Source organism: Plectropomus leopardus, chromosome 18 (assembly GCF_026936395.1).
Source record: "Plectropomus leopardus strain MGB_pleo_1.0 chromosome 18, ASM2693639v1, whole genome shotgun sequence".
NCBI lineage: Eukaryota > Metazoa > Chordata > Actinopteri > Perciformes > Serranidae > Plectropomus > Plectropomus leopardus.
In genome coordinates, this window is record NC_142193.1 from 22,893,503 (window position 1) to 22,915,173 (window position 21,671).

General features: G+C 41.2%; 1 protein-coding gene across 5 annotated transcripts in view; it reads right to left on the reverse strand.

Annotated features, from left to right (window-relative positions):
* The window catches only part of LOC121956285 (voltage-dependent T-type calcium channel subunit alpha-1I-like), a 202,802-nt gene extending 186,224 nt beyond the window's left edge, over positions 1-16,578 (reverse strand). For all 5 annotated transcript variants that reach the window (XM_088091141.1, XM_088091140.1, XM_088091137.1 and 2 more), the window contains exon 1: positions 15,553-16,578. The gene's annotated coding sequence lies outside the window, so the exon portion shown is untranslated. The remainder of the gene's footprint in view (positions 1-15,552) is intronic.
* Between the last annotated feature and the right edge of the window lie 5,093 nt (positions 16,579-21,671).

Here is a 21,671-nt window from a genome sequence, read left to right on the forward strand (position 1 = left end):
GTATCCCTAGGACTCCCCTTGCCTTTTGTCTTTCCCTCCATCTCGTCCTGGCAGAACAGGGGCCGAGATAATAGAATTCATAAAACAAAGAAGGGATTGATTGGTAAATGAGGCGTGTGAGGGGGGCCAGCGTAGAAATTAATTATTAGAGCAGCACAGTCCCGGCTTGCGATCAACAAGCATGGACCTGTGGAGCTTTCTCTGTGTGTGTGTGTGTGTGTGTGTGTGTGTGTGTGTGTGTGTGTGTGTGTGTGTGTGTGTGTGTGTTTCCAATTAAATGCACTGAAATTGAGAGACTTGGCCTGTAGGAATCTAATTACCAGAATCCTTGGGGGGAAAAAGGACAGAGTGCCTTCAGTGTGTTGGTCCATCTTGCAAGGTATGTGTGATTGTGATTGTGGGGAAGTAGATTTATGTTTACCTATTTCTGCAGGTGTGAGTGTTTCATTAAAATATTTCTGCATCAATGATTGTGTATTTATTAGTGTTGCATGTCTGTGTTTCAGTAGAAACAAATGTGTCTTTTAAGTGTGTTTTCATCCATGTACGCCTGTGTCTGCATATTTCACTTTATGCCTGTGTGTATGTTTATGGGTTCCCTATTTATGATCGTATGTGTGGCTCAGTAACTTTATGAGTGGCCAGAGGTAATGAATCAGGGCGGCGGAGAGGTGCCCGAAAGAACCGCGGCGTCATCACCATCAACAACTGCAATAGCTCCATATGTCTGTCAGCCCCCGCTCTGGTCCTTAGAATACACGACTGGCATTAGAGAGAGATCAGACAGGTAGAGAGTGATAGATTGAGAGAGGCGAGCCAAAGCGAAGCAGGCGATCACACAATTTAGCTGCGTGATGTCATATGATGCTTTTACCTGATGCTGGAGAAAGATGCTATTTACCAGAGGAAAAATATATAGACTGCTTTAAAGACTACTCCTCCGTGAACAATTGACTACAGAATCTCAACAGCATTTCAAGCAGAGGCTGGACCAGCACTTAGAGATGCTCTCACCCATTCAATGCATAAAACTCTACGGCACTGACACTTAACTTATAGCCCACGGGCAAAATCTGGCCCCCGACAGGGTGCCGGGAGGTCCCCCATCTATTTTCTTATTCACAATAAAAATAAAGTGATTCACACTGGGAATCGTGTTTTTTTTGCCAGAGTGAATGAAACAGCATTAAAGTAGAGCTTGTTTATTAAAAAAGTGCCAGTGCAGGGACCCCGACACCCCCCAACAGAGGTCCTAGCTCATCCCCTAATGTCCTAAAGTCCTACAAAAGTCCTACAATTCTAGAAATGCCCTAAAATCAGAGAAAAGTGCTAAAATCCCAGAAATGTCCTAGAATTCTAGGAACGTGTTCACGTGTGTGATGTGTCCTGAAATCCTAGATATGTCAGAAATCCTAGAAATGTGTGAAAATTCTTGAAATGTCCAAAAATCCTAGAATGTCCTAAATTCTTACAAACATCTGAAAATCCCAGAAATGTCCTAAAATCCTGAAAACATGTATGGGGATGCTGCATCTGTCCCCTGGCCTCCTGTCATTTTGCACAAGTGGCCCCTGAGCAAAGCAATTTGAGTATCCCATATTCTGAAAAGATCCATTATGGATGGAGCATTTATTTGATATTTTAACAAGACTAAGAGTCTACAGCCACACAAACAGCTCTGTGAGGCCAGTAGGATTCCACCTCTGGGGACCATGAATGTCTGAACCAAATTTCCACTTAAAAGATGTATTTCAGTCTGGACCAAAGGACTGACAGACTGACACTGGTACTTCTAGACCTCTACTGCTTGCATGGAAAAAACTGTACAGGTTATCTTTACAGTCCCTGTGGAGAAGGTGATTGGCTGCAATCTGCCATCCCTCCAGGACCTGTACGCCTCCAGGACCCTGAGGCGGACAGGAAAGATTGCGGTCGACTCCTCCCACCCCTCCCACAGACTCTTTCAGCCACACCCCTCTGGCAGAAGGCTGCAGTCCTGTGAGATAAAAACCTCACACCACATAAACAGTTTCTTCCCATCTGCAACTGGCCTCATCAATAAGGCCCGGACCCCCACTGACAGGCGCTGTTACACCCCCATCCCCACTCCTGAGACAATACACATTACATAAACGTCTTCACACACATCTTGGAGTCTATATCTCTGTACATTCAATACTTCTTTTTATTCTTAATACTGCAAATAACCCATAATATATTTTTGCACATTACTGTCCACAGCTCTTTCACATGTTACATTGTAAGTATTTTTAAATAGTATTTTTTCTTGCATTTTTTCTTTTTACTGTCGAATTTTTATGCTTCTCATCTATGCACCAAAACACCAAAGCATATTTCTTGCATATGAAATCCTGCATGGCAATAAACCGGATACTGATTGTGATTACTCGCCAAATTGCTAGGTATTCATCCTTGAGGTCATAGAAAACATGCTGCGTGCATTTCCTTCCTCATAAAACATTTGCAAAGCTGAACATTTTAAATACTGTATTGTTAACATCCATGTGCCTAGCTAGCAGTCTTCTTTCCTGCCTTTCTTGGCGTATTGTTGAGCTGGCACATGACCACCACCTGTTAATAGATGGAACAGTGGGACCTACTGGATGTGTACATCACCTATCACCCATGTGCACTTGCACAAGACAAGCAAAACTTCAAGCTGCTGATAAATAAAAAGCTCCATAGCACTTCTAGAGGTAAAAAAACATCACTGTGTAGCTTTGATAGGTTGGAGATTCCAGAAGAGGAGCAATATTTGTCCTTAATTTAGGGCATAAGGGATATTTTTCAGACACTTATTTAGCAAAATATGTAGTATGTACTAAATCAGTTGATTCTAGTATATTGTATAAGTAAAACATGATACAGTTTCATCCACAATTGACCCTTCACCAAGCCCTGCCCATTGTAGTTCGCCGCAGATGGTCAAGCTGTTGGAGATTAGCATGGAGCGCATACTGCCACTAGCTGCACTCCCTGGAGAAATGTTATCTAACTTTTTGAAAAACAAAAAGGCGATTTCAGAGAGGAGCAAACAGAAGGGCCTACAATATGCGTCTAGTGGCTATATCCACAATGTCAAACTCACTCAGCAGCCAAAGCTGGTTAATATGATGAATACAGAAGCTAAAGCCTACAGATCAAAGTGTAAAAGTGAACCATCTCATCACTTGGTGATGGAGACAGAGGATTGGTATTTTCAACAGTTGCAAGTCAAAGACACATTTGAAGCATTCTTATAAAAACAAACTGATTAAAATAAAATGCAAAGACTTTTTTGTCTCATTGAAAATATACAGCTGCACAATATGTAAATGAAAAATGACCTCAAATGAATAGCACGGCTGTACGTTAACTTTTTGCATATAACACTGGAGCTTAAGAGGTTTTAAAGTTTGCAGAACAAGCCACAAAACAATAACATGAGTATGAACAAATCAAGTAGGCCTAAATCTGTTGTAGCCTCAAATGTGTCGAATAAGATTTGGCTGTTAAATACGAACATTTGAAAATTTGGGGTTTTTGTTTCCCATACAAAGTTTGAAAGTTTGAACAGGGCTCAGAAGGACGTTCAGTGTGACAGCAGCATTTTATTAATATAGTAAACAAGCTAATGACTGGTTGTAAGTGCACAACAACATCTTTTGCAGACACTAGATATCAAACAAAAGCCGGAGACTGTATATTATTAAGTTGCTGTGCGCTGTAAATGTACGATTCCTAAGCAGAAGAGTGAAGATAATGTTGTCTCAGAGCCTCACATTGCAGAGTCTCTCTTACCCTCAGCACCGCTGCATCATGTCAAGCTGAAACTTCTGTCAAAGAGTGGCATAAAAGTCACGGCAGTTCACTCTGCAGCAAAATCTAGGGACCAAAACATCACCAGATATACACTCCACAGAACACTTACTGGCAAAAAAAAAGAGACTGCACGACTTGAAGCAAACTCATCAACTGTGGGGTCTCCCACAGTTGACTCTCCAATTTTCAAGGGGCAGCCCAAGGAAATATATTGATATATCATACAGCCGTTGCACTGCCCAGCTCTAGCAGGTGGCATCACATAGCCTCAACCACCAATGTGTGAATGTGTGAATGTGAATGTGACAAGTAATCTAAAAGCACCTTGAGCAGTCAGAAGACCAAAAAGGTGTTATACAAGTGCAAGTTCATTTACCAACTCCTTCCAACCTCTCCAGTGATAAGTATCATTATTACATTGTTTAACCATGATTAGCTTAAAATCCACAAAAAGAGCCTGAAAATGAAGAAAATCTTAAACTATAGAGCACAGTGGTTTAGCTCCTATGAATGGCCAGACTGCGCTCAGTGGTTGAATTCAGCTAAGGGTCAATTATACCAGAAGAATTACACAATACAAAACTCCACAGAAGTCAACTGTGAAAGTGTGAAACATATGAAAGAAAGTTCAACTGATAATGGACACAATTTCCATAATTTCTTACCATTTAATTTAATAATGTATGATATAGGTTTATACCACACGCATGAATATGAATACTGTGGGTAATTGCGGGCAAAGAGACAGAAACCCTCTCTTTCTAAGCAGGATAAATTCCTGTAGTCCTGAGGTAATTATTACCAATAGACCAAATCATCTTTCTCTCTCTCTGTCACACACACACACACACACACACACACACACACACAAACACACACACAAACACACAGTAGAAAGAAATCTTTGTGGATATTTTATTATTTAACTTATTACAACGATTCAGTATGTCCTGAGTCTGCACTGTCACTTATCTAAGGCAACATCACATCCTGTTTTCTATGGCCTCGAAATGTCAGCACAGACACACACACACACACGTATCCTCAGCCTTCTCCTTTCCAAACTCCATCAACGTCATCTCCAGCTGATGTTATGTCATGTAGTATGACCACAGCAATTACTCATATTCCATAACTCCTACTTCACATCATCATGATCATCGCCTAATGTATTGCAACATGCCCGTGACACGTAGGGTGAAGGAGCAGGTTTCAAATGTCACGAGAGGGATGACGTCGTTTCCAGACAAACTGGCTGCGTGTGTGATGTGACAAGCTGTTAATCACCAAATACTTGCACTGTGATTGGTGGCTGGGAGCATCCATCTTGATACAGACAGAGGAGCGAAGACATGGAGAGTACTAAAACACCAAACAAGCACCAAGCGGACATTTAGATGGATAGATTGGGAGGCGTGACTCTAAAACACTCAAATCAGTCACTACTATTGAACAGTGTGTGTCTGTGTTTCTTTGACAATTTGTGGCAGCTGCAATTCACGTACATGGACACACACGCACACACACACACAAAGAGTCGACAATCAATCAAATTTATCAACAAATAGACAGTGAGGGCTGACATTTAGAGTGCTGCAGCTCTCAGTTTTGTGTGTATGTGTATGTAGAAATGAGCCACAATGTATAGGTTTTCAAAAGAGAAAACGAGAAGAAACACAAGATATAAAGTATAAAGTTAATAAAACTGCTTTCTGACAGGCTTCTTGGGTCAAACAGAGCATATTTAAAGGAATAGTTCTGATTTTTTTAGGTGGGGTTATTCTGTATTACTGTAATACAAACAGATGTCAGTCGGCACACCCCCGGTTTATAGAAGCATGCTGGAGTCAAACCATTTTAGACTCCTGACAAAGTTGAGGCCCCACCTAAAAAAAAGAATCAATATCAGTTTAAGTGTATAGTATTTGAGAGTATTTTCACCACTTTGTGTTTCCGTCAGACAACAAGTTTCAACGAGTGAGCCTTAAGCGGCTTCAGTTCTATCGAAGCCACCATACTCCTTTGAGAAAAACTGTAATTTTAGCTTGTTGAACACAAGAGCTGCTGGTCTACCACCGCTTCAAATCAGTTAGTTAGTAAATGTTGTTGTGTAACTTTGGTGAATCTGAGTCTAGCTTTGAACAGAGCGATATAACGGCTACATTTTTCTGTTGGAAATCACTGTCTGACGTCAAGGCAAAGCAGCGAAGATACACAATACAGCATACACTAACCTAATATTGTTATTTTTAAGTGGGACTCTATGGCAGTACACTGCTTAGCTTCCATACCAGACTCCAGCCTGCTTCTCCTGCTTCTGGGGGGTGTGGCGACTGACATCTGCTGTTTGCAATGTACTGTCTGTGAATAAATACCTCATATGACCCCCCCCCAAACAACAGAGCTATCCCTTTAAGACCCTAAAACCAGTTCATAGTGACCAAGAAGCAGTTAGAGAAACAAGATAAGATGGTTTTGATGAGATCTATTTTATGATGATGGTAAAGATAATTACAATGATGATGATGGCAGTAAAGCTGCTGGTGAATGTGATGATGGCAGTGACTGAGACGATGATATTTATTTGTGGTGATGATGAGGACACTGATGATAAGAATGACTAATATAATCGTGCTATCGTTTTTAATCATGATGACTTTGAAGGCATTAGAAGTGATCACATAAAAGGAGGAAAGCAAAATATGCCCCCCCTCCCTCTTCTAATATGTGACTTAATTAATGCAATATTATGGGACGAGCAGGTGGCAAGAGTAAAGAGTTGGGTGAGCCGAAAGTGAGAGTGAGAGTGAGGAGGATGGGGAATTGTGGAGTGAAAGAGTACAATGGGCTTCCAGCCAAAAGCAAGTTTGCTTTGTACTCCCCTCCTCTTAGATGTCTTTCTCATCTGCGGACACAAACACACACACACACACACACACACACACACACACACACACACACACACACACACACACACACACAAATACACACACACCCTCTGGCAACAGTCAATGTTAATACCCTTAATTTACAAGCAACTGACAGAGAATTAGAGATATAGAGAAAGCAAAGGAAGTGTGTATTGTTGGGAGTGAATTTGTCCACATATACACAGCACGGCTGCTCATAAAGAATGATCAGATATGATTCTATAGCAGCCTCATGCTCATTGCACTTTAGAAATGCTGTTGTTGATGGACGATCAATATCATGTCTGATCCAAAACCTGAGCCTTTCAATGAATTCTTGTGTACTGAATGCAGAATAAATGGAATAACTGTCAACAGATAGGTTTGGGGGGTTTATATCTGTTGGTATAAGATTCTTTAGCCTGCATGTGAAGCTGGAGATATACTTGTTTTCTAAGCATATTTTTGTATTGCCAACAAACTGTGTGTGGACAAAACTGTTTACATACTTGCCCGCTCTGTTGGAAAAAGCTGTCTGATGGTAAGGTAAAGCAGTGAAAATACTGTCGTTATAGTGTCCAGTTAAGATGATACTGAGTTTTTTTTAGGTAGGCCTTTTCAGGTGGCTAAATATTAACTAATTGTGTTCAATTTATGTATGTGATGCAAGTGGTTTCTACATAAAGTGATTGTAAACAAACATTGTGATTTGGTCTGATATATCTTGCAGAAGTGTTGCATAAATTTGTGAGGACGTGCACAACACTGCAGATGGACACAGAATACGTAAAGCAACCATGGTTAAAAGTGAGTATATCTTCAGTCTAACAGAATAAGAGATAGAATCATATAAAGCAAAGACGTGTTTCCCAGAGATAACCAGTGCTGCTGCTTTAATAAACTCTACGAAACAGTTTGGCACGAGTCCCGGTGACTGTGTTCTATCTCTCTTAGGTCAGTTTCACTGATTTACCTGGTTTGAAGCACTGCAGTGATCTGTGTGTTGTTTTTGAATATAATAGTTCTACAAATTTCAGATATTCCTTGATAATTGAATCTCCATATGTGAGTTGTTGTGTAGAGCCTGTAATGTTAAATGCAGGTGTGCATCTATTTTCAGAGGTTTGAGGTCTTACTGTCCTTTAAGTCATTTACTCTCCTGTGAGAAATTACCGTAATTTGCAACAATTTCTGCTGTCAATCACTCTGCATGAATAATTTTTTCCAGTAACAGACGAGTCTTTTCTAAGTTATGATTGATAACAATTTCCAAGAACAATTTAAAATGCTAAAATTATTCTACTGCATTACGTATCCCTCACAAGTGCAAAGTGATCCGTTAATCATGCAATCAACCGTGAGGAACATCATGACAATAACACTCAGGAAGTGCCACTCTGACTCCAAAAAGGTCGCAAATCTTCATAGCAGGGGCGCCGTTCGTTCACATGGCTGAGCAGTGAGCAGAACGGGATGTAGTGTCCGTCAAAATGGCTTAGTGACGCTAGAGCGGGCCTGAGATGGCCTTCCTTACTGGTGTCAGCCCTGACAGGTGACAAAACAGCTGTGGAAGAGGCACGCCAAGGGACCACATGTGTGTCTGTGCGTGTCACAGAGCGCAAGAGTGAATAGGTAAGTGTAAGCACGCCTGTGTGTGTATGTGTGAGACACTTCAGTGATAAAAGAGTTCGACTTGGAATCAAAACAGAAATATCAGGTGCTAAAGTGTTGCCGACAACAAGAGTCTGTTTTTTGGGTCAATACACACACTTAAACTTTTGTATGCACTATGACATAACAAAATCGATGGTGTCTTAAATATAGAGTAGGTTGTGTAATGCCAGCAAGATCAGATTCACCAGATTAAAAGGTGTTTGGAGACAAATAAAAATTGTGGTGTGGAGCAAGAGGTTTTTTGTCAGGTTGCTGTCGCTGATAAATAATGTGGCGAACAGGTGTAAGGTTGGATGTTTCTGGGACAACTGAAAGCACTCAGGTGCCTTTTGGGGGTGTTGTGGTCCACATTCAACCAAACAACAGTTAGAGGGTAGCAGATTATCTCTAGTACACATTTCTTTCCTCTAAAGCCCGAGTTTTTAAAGAGGTGCTCCATAAATACCTAAACTTAAAGCTTCTCCATTATGTTAAATACTGCACAGTATAATCTAAATAAGCGCTGACATTCAACATCTTTGGAAAACCTTGAAGAAGATTGACACAACACAACTATCTGCACAGTAATTACAAAGCTACCCAAAGCGACCGGTTAGCTTAGCTTAGCTTAAGACAGGAAACCAGGAAAAACACCGGGTCCAAAGGTGGCAAAATCCATCTAACAGCACCTCTAAAGATTGCCAAATACAGATTATATCTAGTTTGTTTAATCCGTACAGGACGGCAGTGTAAACAAGGAAGTGTAAAACATCATGCTGCAGTTTGATGGGGGGTTATGTGCCAGCTGTTTCCCAGTTTTCAGTCTATATAAGCGAAGCTAATTACTGCTAACAGTAGTTATGGCATAATGCAAATGTTTTTCTTAAGCTATTTATCAATCTGTATATCTTGTGTATTCAAATGTTATCATTCAGCTAGATTTATACAGTCAGTAATGTAAGTCAAACTCTTGGTCTCGAGGCCAAGACCTGTCTCAAGACCACTTTTTGATGGTCTCAGTCCCGTCTTTACCCTGTTGTGTCCAGGTCAAAGAAGACTCTGGATTTTATTTAAAGAAAAGGAACAATTGTGGGGATATCACTAAAGTGCCTTTTCAAAAAAAGTGTTGTATCAAGATGTTGAAGGTGATTTCAGCTCCTCGTGTTTGTTTTTATTTGTTTTCTCATATAAAATTCAACTCTGTATTGCCATTTGATTATGTTATAGAGACATTTCTTGTGGTACACAAATACATACACACACATACAGTATACATGGCAATGAAAGAGGCGAATGAAGAGGAATCTTTCTGTGGGTAATTTTATAGGACTTTGGATTTTCCAGATAAATTTGAGTGTGGGACTCCTGTTGGACTGGTCTTTGTCATGACTTGTTCTCAATTTAGGTGGTCTTGATGATAACAGAGTCAACACTTGCACACATTATTGTGTGTAAAAAAAGACACCACTGGCAGGTGGTGACTCAGGTGAGAGAAGCAGGCATGACACAATGCAACTCCAAATCCCTCTACTTAACAAAAATGAAAAGTACCCCTAAAGCTTTATGTTTACATTTTTAGAATAATAAAATCAGGATGATTACATCATCATGGAAAGATTTAAATATTCTATTATCTGCTTGCACAGTATGATAACATGCCATGGGAAAATCTCAATTCTGAATTCATTTGAACAATTTTAACCTTCATTTCCTAATCCGACAACAGCAGATTTTATTTACAGAGTGAACTGCGGCTTACCCAGCAGCTATCACCTGTCAGGAATTCAGAAGACTGCACACTAATCCCTGACACAACAAACACATCATTCTAGATACATACACACCTAGTTACCATAAATCCACACCCTCACATGCTGAGTGGCATACAATCATCTATAATTGGGGATGTTGTGTGATGGGGGCGACTGCTGCTTTTCAACAGAGATTTACTGCAGATGTGTGTGTATGTGTGTGGGTTTATATTGTTGCACCTGAGCACACTGAGTGAAAGCACCTGGATTTAATGTGATACTGTAAGGACACACCATGTGAACGAAAGTCTGTCTATACGTAAACAAGAGATACGAAACACACACTCTGCTCTCTTCTGGCTCCAGGTGTTAAATCACGGCAGCAAATATTTGTGCACACACAGACACTGTTGAATATTATGTCATCACTATTTTGCCTGCTGATTGTGCCTCAGAGAAGAAGAATAGATGTTGCAGATTGTTTGTTTACTGTATTTACATATTAACAGAATAATTCAACTTTTAGAGGAAAATGCCCTTTAGATTCTAAAAGCAAGTTTTTTTTTTCTGTCAATAAATCTTTGTGTTTTACACACGAACAGTGACTCACACATTTTCTCCACCAGGTGTGACAGCAACCACTATCAGTCATGCTTTACTCTGAAAGCCAGAGTGAAGCAATCATTATATGGAGTACATGGTAAATATTTATTGTTTGCTCCAGGCTAGCAAGCCGAAAAACACAGTCAGTGCTGGTGCACCAAAGCAACCAAGCTCAGCCAGGAAGAACCACAAAGTCCTGAAGTGGCCAGCTTTGCTGCTGTCGAAGTGTGTAAGAAAAAAGGGCAGCTGCTGCTCTTTTATAATGGCAGGCGCAGTAATGTTCAGTGGGAGCGTCCTGATTGGCTAAGCACATACATGTTTCAGAAAAACATGCAATCTGCAGTCTAATATCATTATTTATTGCCCCGGTTTCACACCTTATACGGTAAAGTCATTCATGACATGTCCCTTGAGATAATGTCTATGTTAAGAATGAAGCACATAGGGTTTTTTTTCTGATACAGAAGCACTGATTTGGTTTTTTAAAAGGCCTGTCTGCAATTTGTTCATGTGTTGTCTTGTTAAAGGTGACCTATAATGCTCATTTTCAGGCTCATGCTTGTATTTCTCTTGATTTTCCTCATACTGTCTGAGCAGGAACACCCTCAGTCTAAGTAGGCTCAGTTTTAGCACCTGTGTCTTTAAGCCCCTCTCCCAAAAAACGCCCAGTCTGCTCTGATTGGTTAACGTTTCCAGGTCTTGCACATCTTGGTGTCTATGAAGTGGAACCTGGAAATGACTGTAACAAAAAAGGTGGGCACTCTCTACCGTGAAAAATCATTACTAAAAGCTTCTAAACACAACAGGACATGCTCCAGCAGGAAAATGCTCCAAAATCAGGGAGAAATTAACAACATCAGCAACAAAGATCACGTTTCCCTAACGTTAGCATATAGCTACATGCAGCAGTGTAATTGCTGCCAGGGTATAGCGCCACTGTCTCCCATAAAAAGGAAAAGTCACCAATAAAAGCTTCTAAACACAACTGGACAATGGAAATGACTGTGTACAGTGACACTTCTGACATTAAAAATCACCAGTAAAAAACAAGCAATAAGTGTCACAGACGCCTTGTAACCAAAGTGAAAAAAATGTTGAAATCAGAATATTCAGAATGGTCTGAGGCCAAAAGGTTTTTGCTCATTTTAACATAGTTTACCTCATTATTTGGAACTTTGGCCACATTTAATAAAAAGATCTGACATTTTAACATTATGATAAAAAAAATAGGAGAAGCATAGCAGGTCCCTTTTAAGTGTCTGTTTACTTCTCTCGATGATTGCCAACCTACAAGTGTTGATCCTCTTTGCAAACATCTTTTGTCAAACACTATAATTGTCAAGACCATGCCCCATGCCTCATTAAAGTGTTTATGTATTTCCTTCTTTTGGACTGTCGTTTAAAACAACTGACAGCTATAGTTTTACTCCTTTTGCAGCTGTTAAATTTCCACTCCAGTTAATGCGACTGCACCTGAGCAGCTGTCTTTGTAATTGCAATTTCCTAAAAACCAGTAAAAGAAACGTCCCCCTCCGCCAAGGTGTTTATTTTGTCGACCCCTGTATCTTTTTCTTTGATCTCCCACTTTTACGGTTCTTTGCATGCAATCTGTCGTGTACAGATGCACAAACACCCCCCTGTGGTCTCTCTCTCTCTCTTTCTCTCTCTCTCTCTCACACACACACACACTCAAACATACCTTTGGTCACAATCACGTTCAGCATGAAACAATAGCAGTGCCTGTGGGTGAGTGTACATGAGTCAACAGCCTTGACTGCCGGTGGCATTCACAGTGACTCACTTTTTCAGGAAGACATACACATACACACACACACACACACACACACACACACACACACACACACACACACACACACACAGTAAGAGAGGGGTAGATCTAAAGTCAAAACCACCTGATTTATAATACGCATACTTCAAGAAGGCCAATGAAAAGCCTCTGAGCATTGTTTAAAACTATTACTTGTGCTTTATTTTTTCAGGAGAAATCAAGCACATTAATGAAGTAAAGGACAAACTGAAACTCTTCAACAACCTCATGGCAAGCAACTAAAATGCAGATATTTGATAAAAAACAGTCTTCTCTCTGTCATTTTGCTTTTAGACATTTTTCCTCTTGTTTCTCTTTTTTCTGTCTTACTCTCTCTGCTGGTGTTTGTCCCTCCACCCATCACATTTCCCTTCTCTTTGTTCTCCATCACAGAATATTGACAGTCGCAGCTACCAGACCTCTTCTCTACTCTCCCTCCCTCTGCCGCTCTCTCTCTCTCTCTTTTCCTCTGGCCTTCACAGGAGGCTCTCAAGGCGCAGTATGTGGCTGCCCTCGCCACACAGTTGTCAAGCATCAACCAATCGTTTCACCAAACCGAATAATACCAGCATCCACTGCAGACCTGCTCCCATCCCGCTCGCTGTCCCCACTCTCTCCAGCTCTTTGTCTTTTTCATCTCTTCTTCCATTTCTCCCCAAACATCTGGCTTGATCTTTACACCCCCTTGCACCCTCTCAATCTCATCTTGTCGCTTCTCTTTTGCCCCCATCTTTGCTCCATGTCCTTTCTTCTCCTCTTGTTTTATCCCCTGATAATCTCCTTGTCATTCCTTTCTCTTCGACTCTCTCTCATCTGCTTTTCCATCTCATTTTCTATACACAGCGCAGCCTCTCTCTCCATTTGTGCCACCCCCTGTTACTTTCAGGTCATTGTGAGCTGCTGCTACAAAAGAACTATAAATGCCCTCTCTCTGCCCCCTACAGTGAACCACAATACCAGGTCTCGCACAGGCCAGACCTGACGTCCGATTGTGCGTGGGTGTGCTCTTATGTGAGTGTCTGGGCCAGTATGCATGTGTTCCAGTGTCTCTGGAAATATGAAACCGCAAGTGCACCTTGACCCCAGTGTATTAAAAATATGTCACCATCATGTCATCTCTTTCTGTTCATGCTGGGGGATTTTGGCATCGCTCCATGCAGTGTTTGCTCTTTTAAGAGCAGCAAGGAATATGTTAAGTTCTCGTCTGTGGTTGCCAGAGATCCTGACCCTATAATAGTTGGCAAGAAAGACTCAAGGACAGTAGCTGAACATCCTATCCTGTGTGAGTCAATGTGTATGGAAGGCACTCACATTTCCTGAATAAGATATTTGATCATAACTGGGGTCACTCGGGGAGATTAAAAGCTATTTTTACATGCATATCGAGGCAGTGAGACATCTTAAGCGTTGATAAGAACCAATATGATTGAGCAACGCTCAGATTTTGGACAGAAATGCTCTGTGTAACCCAAACACTTGACAGTCTTTTGATAACAGCATCAATCAACATGAGACATTTGCTCATGCTAGAGGTTAGACACCACCGCCAAAAGCTAACATCAATAGAGGGGAAGGGAGGGGGGGCGGACATGAATGATCAGTCTTATTGATGCTTTTGTTCCAAGGATCAGAGTTCACTTAAAACAACAGCCAGCTGCCTCTCATTGCTGCAGCTCCAGGGCGTTTCATTATTGTTAAGGCCTTAAGATCGACCTCATAATTAGCAGGAATCCTGCCATTACCAGCATGGACAAAAAGACTCATTTTGGGGGTCTATTTATGGAGGCAATGTGTGTCTGTGAGCTCAATCCAATTATATTATGTTGTAGACTTTAAGATGGCAATTTTATGCGGAGTCACTTACAATGGGTGCAGCGGGAGAGTGAGCTTACATTTCTGGAAAAATTACTGGCAACCACTGGTAGACAGCCCAAGAGTCAGAATCAGTCTGGCCAGACGCTAAATATGTGATAACAAACGCCCCTTTATCCTTAAATGGTTATGCTTGAATGGGGAAAAAATGCTGTGAAAGCATCATCCAGCACTTGGATCTACATCATATTGCTTTTTTTCAGTCTGTGTCAGCTGCACACACTAATGAGGTATATAAGGCAGAAAATGTCTCCATCAACAAGGAGAGGAGAGGAGAGGAGAGGAGAGGAGAGGAGAGGAGAGGAGAGGAAAGGAGAGGATAAAAGAGGAGAAGAGAGGAGAGGAGTAAAGAGGAGAGAGGGGGTGGTCACTCCAATGAGATCATGGTCTGTATGGTCAGATATTTGCACCACTGTCTAAACTGGCCACATTTTCTTTGAAAGTAAAGGGAACAATAAAAATAAAATGTTGAAAATGTACAGCAGTGACTCTTCTAGCATTGTACTCTGTTACTGATGATTCTTGGCTGCATCAGGTAGTGCAATTAATGTGTCCAAAACACATAATTCAGGAGGCCCTCACCAACTTTGTGCGTACTAGATTAATACATGTGACACAATACTGTTCAGCACCATGGACAGCATCTTATCAGTAAAACATTCAGTATATTACTGAGATATCTGCGAGTTTGCAAACTAAAGCAGGAAGGGAAATGTGTTGAATAATAATCATTATGTGGAGCCCATTTTAAATTGAACATGCTAAAGATATTGCCGACTGTAAAAAGCTGCATTGTGGTCACACACATTTTTGTTTTAAAAATAAATAATGCTACAAAATTTAAAACTGTATTGATATCTGTATAAGCATTCAACATTCATAATTCAACATTTTTTAAGGCAGCGTTATTTTCATTGCAACTTTTTTTGAGAAAATTTCACACTGTGGAAATATGCGGATAAAACGACAAAAAAGATCACTTGTCGGATCAGTGAGGCTACAGGTCTAATAAACAAGCAACACTTCTGCCTCATCTGTGCACTCTCTGCCAGCTTTTAAACACAAAGACTTGATAATCAGATAAAGACTCGAAGTGAAAGCGGGCCAAACTTACCTTGACTGACATTAAAAAAGGTGTGTCCAGGATCTACTGAACAAAACAGCCGCGGTTTCGCCTTCTCTGAGACACCTGGCCGGTGAACACCATAGAGAATCAGTATCCACTTGCCATTTATGGAATCGGCGCACACGGGGGCATTTCGGCGAGAAAAAGCGAGCACGTCGTTGCGATGCTGCGGCGCAAAGCCCCGGTTCCCCGATGGAAAATTGGGTTGTGCGTTGCAGCCTTGGCGACTCTGTGTGGTGCGCACTGGTCCTCCACTAGACTCACATTTCCAAAAAACCCAGAAGGAAAATCAAACGGCAATTCTCACAGTGTTTTATCACCCTCCAAGTTTTATTTTGGGGCTCCTAAACAACCATTTCGAGCCAGCAAATGTCAGAGATAATCAATATTTTTTGGGTTCCACTTTAAGCTGTATGCGCTAAGGAATTTGGGAACACTTTTTTTTCAACCGCGGTCACGTTGACTGAGCACGCTGCAAAAAAAAAAAAAAAAAAATCCCATGAAGCAGAAGAAAAATATTTTTCCAACCTAAAAACATATCTTCTTTTTTGCCATTCCCCACAAAAAAATGACACGAGGAACATTTCACATCTTCTCAGAGCATTCCGACACCAATTTCAGAGCTTTCAACTTGGTATTCCCAGACGTTGTATCCAAAAGGCGTGCCTTTTTTCAAACCAAATTGCAACAGTTAATCACCTGCAGGCTAAAATACTAAATTTTCAACGAGAGTGTTGGCTTCACTTCATCATGCGCCCAGCGCTCCTCCCGGCGGAAAACGCGATGGAGGGGCGCCTCTGTCAAGCGAGCCTCTTCCTAACAGCCAAAATATCCCACGAAGGTTTACCCAAGGATCGCTTCTGACAAATGCACGGATCGAAAAAAAATCTAAAAATGTCCTCCTCTCAAAACGATGAGATGGCCCGAAAAAGTGGATATTTTCTAATTATTCCCACGCTCCATGGGTTTATTAATTTTTCTCCGGCGCGTCAAAATCTCATCTTGTGGTTAAATTCTCAGCGAAGAGTTCTGAGTGAGTGAGTGAGAGGGGAGAGAGGGAGAGAGAGAGAGGGAGAGAGAGAGAGAGAGAGAGAGAGAGAGAGAGAGAGAGAGTCACATTTAGGGAAACGGACAGCAATAAGCTCCTGTATAAAGAGTAACACACCGCTGATTGAGGGGGCATGCTCCTCATTATATAGCGAACACTGATTTATTTAGTCCCGTCTGGAAAGTGCCTGTGTAACGGCAGTAAATCACTCGCTAAATTGAATTGAATCGAATTCAATTGAATTCAATTGAGTGTTACACTACATAGACAGGGAGCAGAGTGCGCGCGCGCGTGTCCGTGGCTTGCGGGGATGGCAGTCTGTGGGAAAAAATGTTGTATGGTGGATTGAATATTTGATGAGGCATGCTCATAACCAGTTCACACCAGCATTGTGATTTGAAACACAGGGGTAACGTAGCATACAGTAAGTTCGGACACGCAAACACAAACAGCCCAGACACGCACACAGCGATGGATAATCTGGTTGAGCGTTTCATGTCTTCATGAGATCGGACAAGCGAGCGCACCATCGCAGCGTGAACGCGAGAGACTCACGCATGGACAACTTCGATTCAAACACCGCGGGGCGGCGGGGAGGTGGGGTGTGCACTGGGCGAAGTGCACTGCGGATCATATTTGTAAGTCGGTGTCTATGATACAAGACAGGGAGACAGACTGACAGAGAAATAGAGAGAGAGGGACGCATCAAGAGGCGCTTAATGTATGAAAATCAACTGGGAAGGAAGGAAATCTTATTTGGAAGTGGGATGCATGACTACACACACACACACACACGCAAACACAGAGCACTCTATTCCTTAGCGTCCTATTTTATAATCTTTCAGCACCATGGACAGGTAAAGAGCCAGCAGGCCTTTGGCGGCGCTGTCCAGGGTTCTGAAAACTCACTCTGTTTCCACAAAATCTCACTTTAATGTGGACCATTACTCCCTTGCTCCCTCCATCTGTCTGGCTTAACCTCCTCCACGGAGGGGTCAGAACACTTGACCGACTTTCTCACGAACTCTTGAGATACTTCCTGGCTTTAGTGCTGTTTAACCATCTTTAACCAGTAGTCCTAATCATATGTGTACAAAAACTGCCAATCTTTATCTTTTTTCTGAACTTTTTCCAAAACAGTTAGTTAGGGATGCAAGATATTAGATTTTTTGCCAGTATCCAATATGGTAATATATAACATCTGATTTGGTTTATAACCGATACCAGTATTGATAAATCCACTTTTTCCCCACCCAATTTTAGTCACCAGCAAGTCTCTTCTGTGGTGGAATTAACATCATATTATGCACACCCTTATCATGATGGCCCATCAGCAGAGGGAGGCATAATATGATGTTTCGTACACTTTGTCGATAAAAAATGTTGGTTTATGATACATATTACTATATATTAGTATTTATGATATATAAAATTTCACCAACTCTCAATAGACAGCACTTTGAAATGTGGTGCCAAAGTTCACTGACTCAATGTGTCTGCCTGAAAGGAAAGGCTTGTTGGTTATGATTAATAGGTGTCAGGTGATAAAAAGCTAAATTAATTGAAACCAACACCCACCAATCAAATACAGCATAAAATACTATATACATTCAATTTTTTTTTTTTTAAATTCCCCTTTTTTACAAAAAAGGGCTGCAGCAGCCAATATGATACTTATTCATTTTTCTAACTCAAGTTCGTAGCAACAGTCTGGAATAACAACTTAAGTGCTCTATAAGCAAAAAATGTCTTCTATTGTTTGTCGGTCATTAGAAATAAAGCTGAACCATGCAATATGAAAAATGAGGCTGCAGAGATTTCAGATCAATTAAACATGACTACATTCCTTCACATGCCAGGTCAGTCACACTGAAAGCAGCGAGCTGGTCGCTTTGAAGCTTTAAGCATACGGGTTAGTTTAAGACACTCTCTACATGTATTGACAGCAAAATACTTATTATGGCACTTTTATACCCCGCACAAGAAAAAGGCTGGAGGCATGAAAATTGTATGTTTTGCCATTGTGAGGTTATGACTAATTCAAGCCGCCATGTGCAAAAATACCCCCACTTGCCAGCTTGAGGTAAAGTGCGTTATTCATAAGTTGTGAATAATTGAGGTTTAGGGAGCACAGTTGGAACTGAGGGGGGATATTTGCTGACTGTGTGCTTTGTCTGGGTTGGCACTTATGAGGAAATACAATGCTTGGGTCAGGCAATTAGCAGGCAGAACAAAGAAACAAAGCTAGGTACCCTTTGTGTTTTAATGATCAAGACGCTTCCAAACTGGTCTGTTTTTATAGTTTGGATGTTATTAACAGTGAAAATGTCGCCGACTTGGTGTTACTGCTGCTAAAATTCAGGGAGCTTTTTCCTGTGAGAGACACTTTGGCATTGCAGCGCTCATTAGGTTGCATTAGTTATTAAACAGTGTGGAAATGTCTGTAAACAATGTGCAAATGAGAACTTAAACATTTTGTCATACCGCATGACATCATTGCACACCATGTCAGCGAGTGTCACATCATGTTCCATCACATCGAGTCACTTGCGTCACAATAAAGCAAAACAGTAAGGCAGTAACAAGAAACAGGGAAGTAATACAACACCGCAATGTCACTATATAATCCGTATGATGATGTATGCCTCTGTAAATCAATCAATTTGCAGTGCCAGTTTACATCCATGTCTGTGGGGGAAAAAAAACCCAAAAAAACATGGATTCTTCACACTCATCTTCCCCACCGAGCAACACAGAAAATCAATCTGCACAGTTTCAAGGTGGACACCCAAGATTAGTTTCACCAATTCAGTTTCTGACCAAATGTCTCCCCTTCTGTTTTTGAGTGATGGCACTGATTAATGTCCAGCAGTGTTTTTGCAGAATGATTATGATGTCACAGTAAAGCTGACCTTTGACCTTGACCCTGACCAAGTATTGCATTATATGATATAAAATGTCACAATTGTATCATTATATCCTGTTAGACATTTGTGTGAAATTTTGTATAACTTCTTGAGTTATGGCCAAAAACATGGTTTGTGAGATCACAGTGACCTTTGACCACCAAATTCTGATCAGTTTAATCTTAAATTACAATGGACATTTGTGCCAACTCCCTCCCTCAAGTCCTATTTTTCCAGATTAGATCACATGAAAAATACCTGGGGGCAGCTGCTTCTTACATCAAAAGACTTTACGCCTCTTGGCCATGGCTGTGTCTGCTACCCAGTAGGAAATATCTGCGGTTAGGTAACTGTTAAATGTGTTTATTTACTGGCTGTTTATGAAAACACAGAAATTCTGCCTGCATAGTTCCTACTTGCTGCATGTCTAAAAACTGAATGAAAGCCCTCAGCAAGACAACACAAAGTGACATTGCTTTATCAACAAGTTTTGTGTGGCGGGCCACATATAGTACGCTATATTTTGAAAGTCAAGCAGAGGGCCATTTAAAATTGGTTTGGGGGGCCACAATGGGCATAAAAAACAGAAAGAAAAACAAAAAACGATCATGCTGTTGTTGAGATATCGCATCACAATTATGAGACCAATGAAGTTACAGTGACCTTGACCTTGACCTATGACCACAGAAATCTCTTTCTGTGGTCATATCTTGCATTGCTTATCATTGAGTTCAAGTGGGCGTTTGTGCCAAATATGAAGAAGTTCCCTCAAGGTGTTCTTAAGATATTGCATTAACAAGAATGAGACAGATGGACAAATGGATGGACCACCTGAAGAGGTAACACCTACAGCTACAGCTATCGCCGGCACAGAGGCATAATAAACAACAGCATCAGTGCCTGATTTTAACTACAATCTGCCAGCATTAAGAAAAAAATATCAAATGCCTTTTTAGCAGTTTTGAGTTACATTGTTTATTCACAGTCTGGTTGTTTATACCAGAAATGTGGTACAAAGATTGATGCGGAATGAAAACATTACTCACCCAGGACAAAATACTCCCACTACTGACACAGAGAGACAGTGCAGAACTTTCCTGGCTCTGCTATTGGGACGTAAATATACTCACTAAAGTGCATTCTAATTATAACTGAGGTCACAGTTCTTTACCAGACATCATGTACATCTGCTTAATGTTTAATGTATAGTGTTTCAGACTCACTTAAACATCTCCGTGGCTTATAGCCCGCTGGATTCAAATCTAAAAAGCCAAGACTTCCACCTCCAGTGCAGAACTAAACAGTGCTTTGCTTTGTGGTAAAATGTGTTTTTTTGAGGACAAACCAAACATGCCTGAAAAGCCATGTAAAACTTTGTTTAAATCAGTCAGTTTGGATGACCATGTTGATAGAGGTTGGTTTCTGCAGAGATGCCAGTTGTACACAGCCCCCGGGGCTGCTGGGAAGAGATAGGCTACATCCCAAGGTATGTGTATGTGCTGGTGGCTGTGGGAAACTCTGTGTTCTCCCTCTCTGGTTAGAGATAAGGGGGGAGTCCTGGAGGTACAGCACCTGAAGCATGGAGGGATCTGGAGGAAAGTGATTAGTGCCACAGGCTCAAACTCCAAACTCACCATCTTAACACTGTCACCATGCAGGTAGACGGAACACATATTCACTTAATGCATACTGTGCAGCTTGTTGGTGCGTGTCTGTGTGTCAAACAGACATAAGCAAGTCATGGACATACACACAGAGCAAGACACAGAACGACACACACCTCCTGGAGCTCAATTAGAGCACTTCAGACATGTTTAATTGCTTGCATGTAAGCTACATCCATCTCTATGATTCCATGTGACACGAAACATTTGTCTTTTATGTCTTATGTAAAGCACTTGCCTTTTTTTCTCTCTGCACACACACAAACTTTCCCTCTCTTTTACACACACGCACACACACCTACACATCTGAAACCTGAACTGTGGCCCCCTGTGTTCTGATGAAACATTCAGAGTCCCAGTTGACTGGACATGTGTTCACCTTTGAGCAGATAAGCCCTTGAATGTCTGTGTGTGTGTTTCACATCAGTCATGTCTATGCCACACTCAAGCATCCTTACAGAAGGGGTCATGTTACTCTTTCAAAGCCAC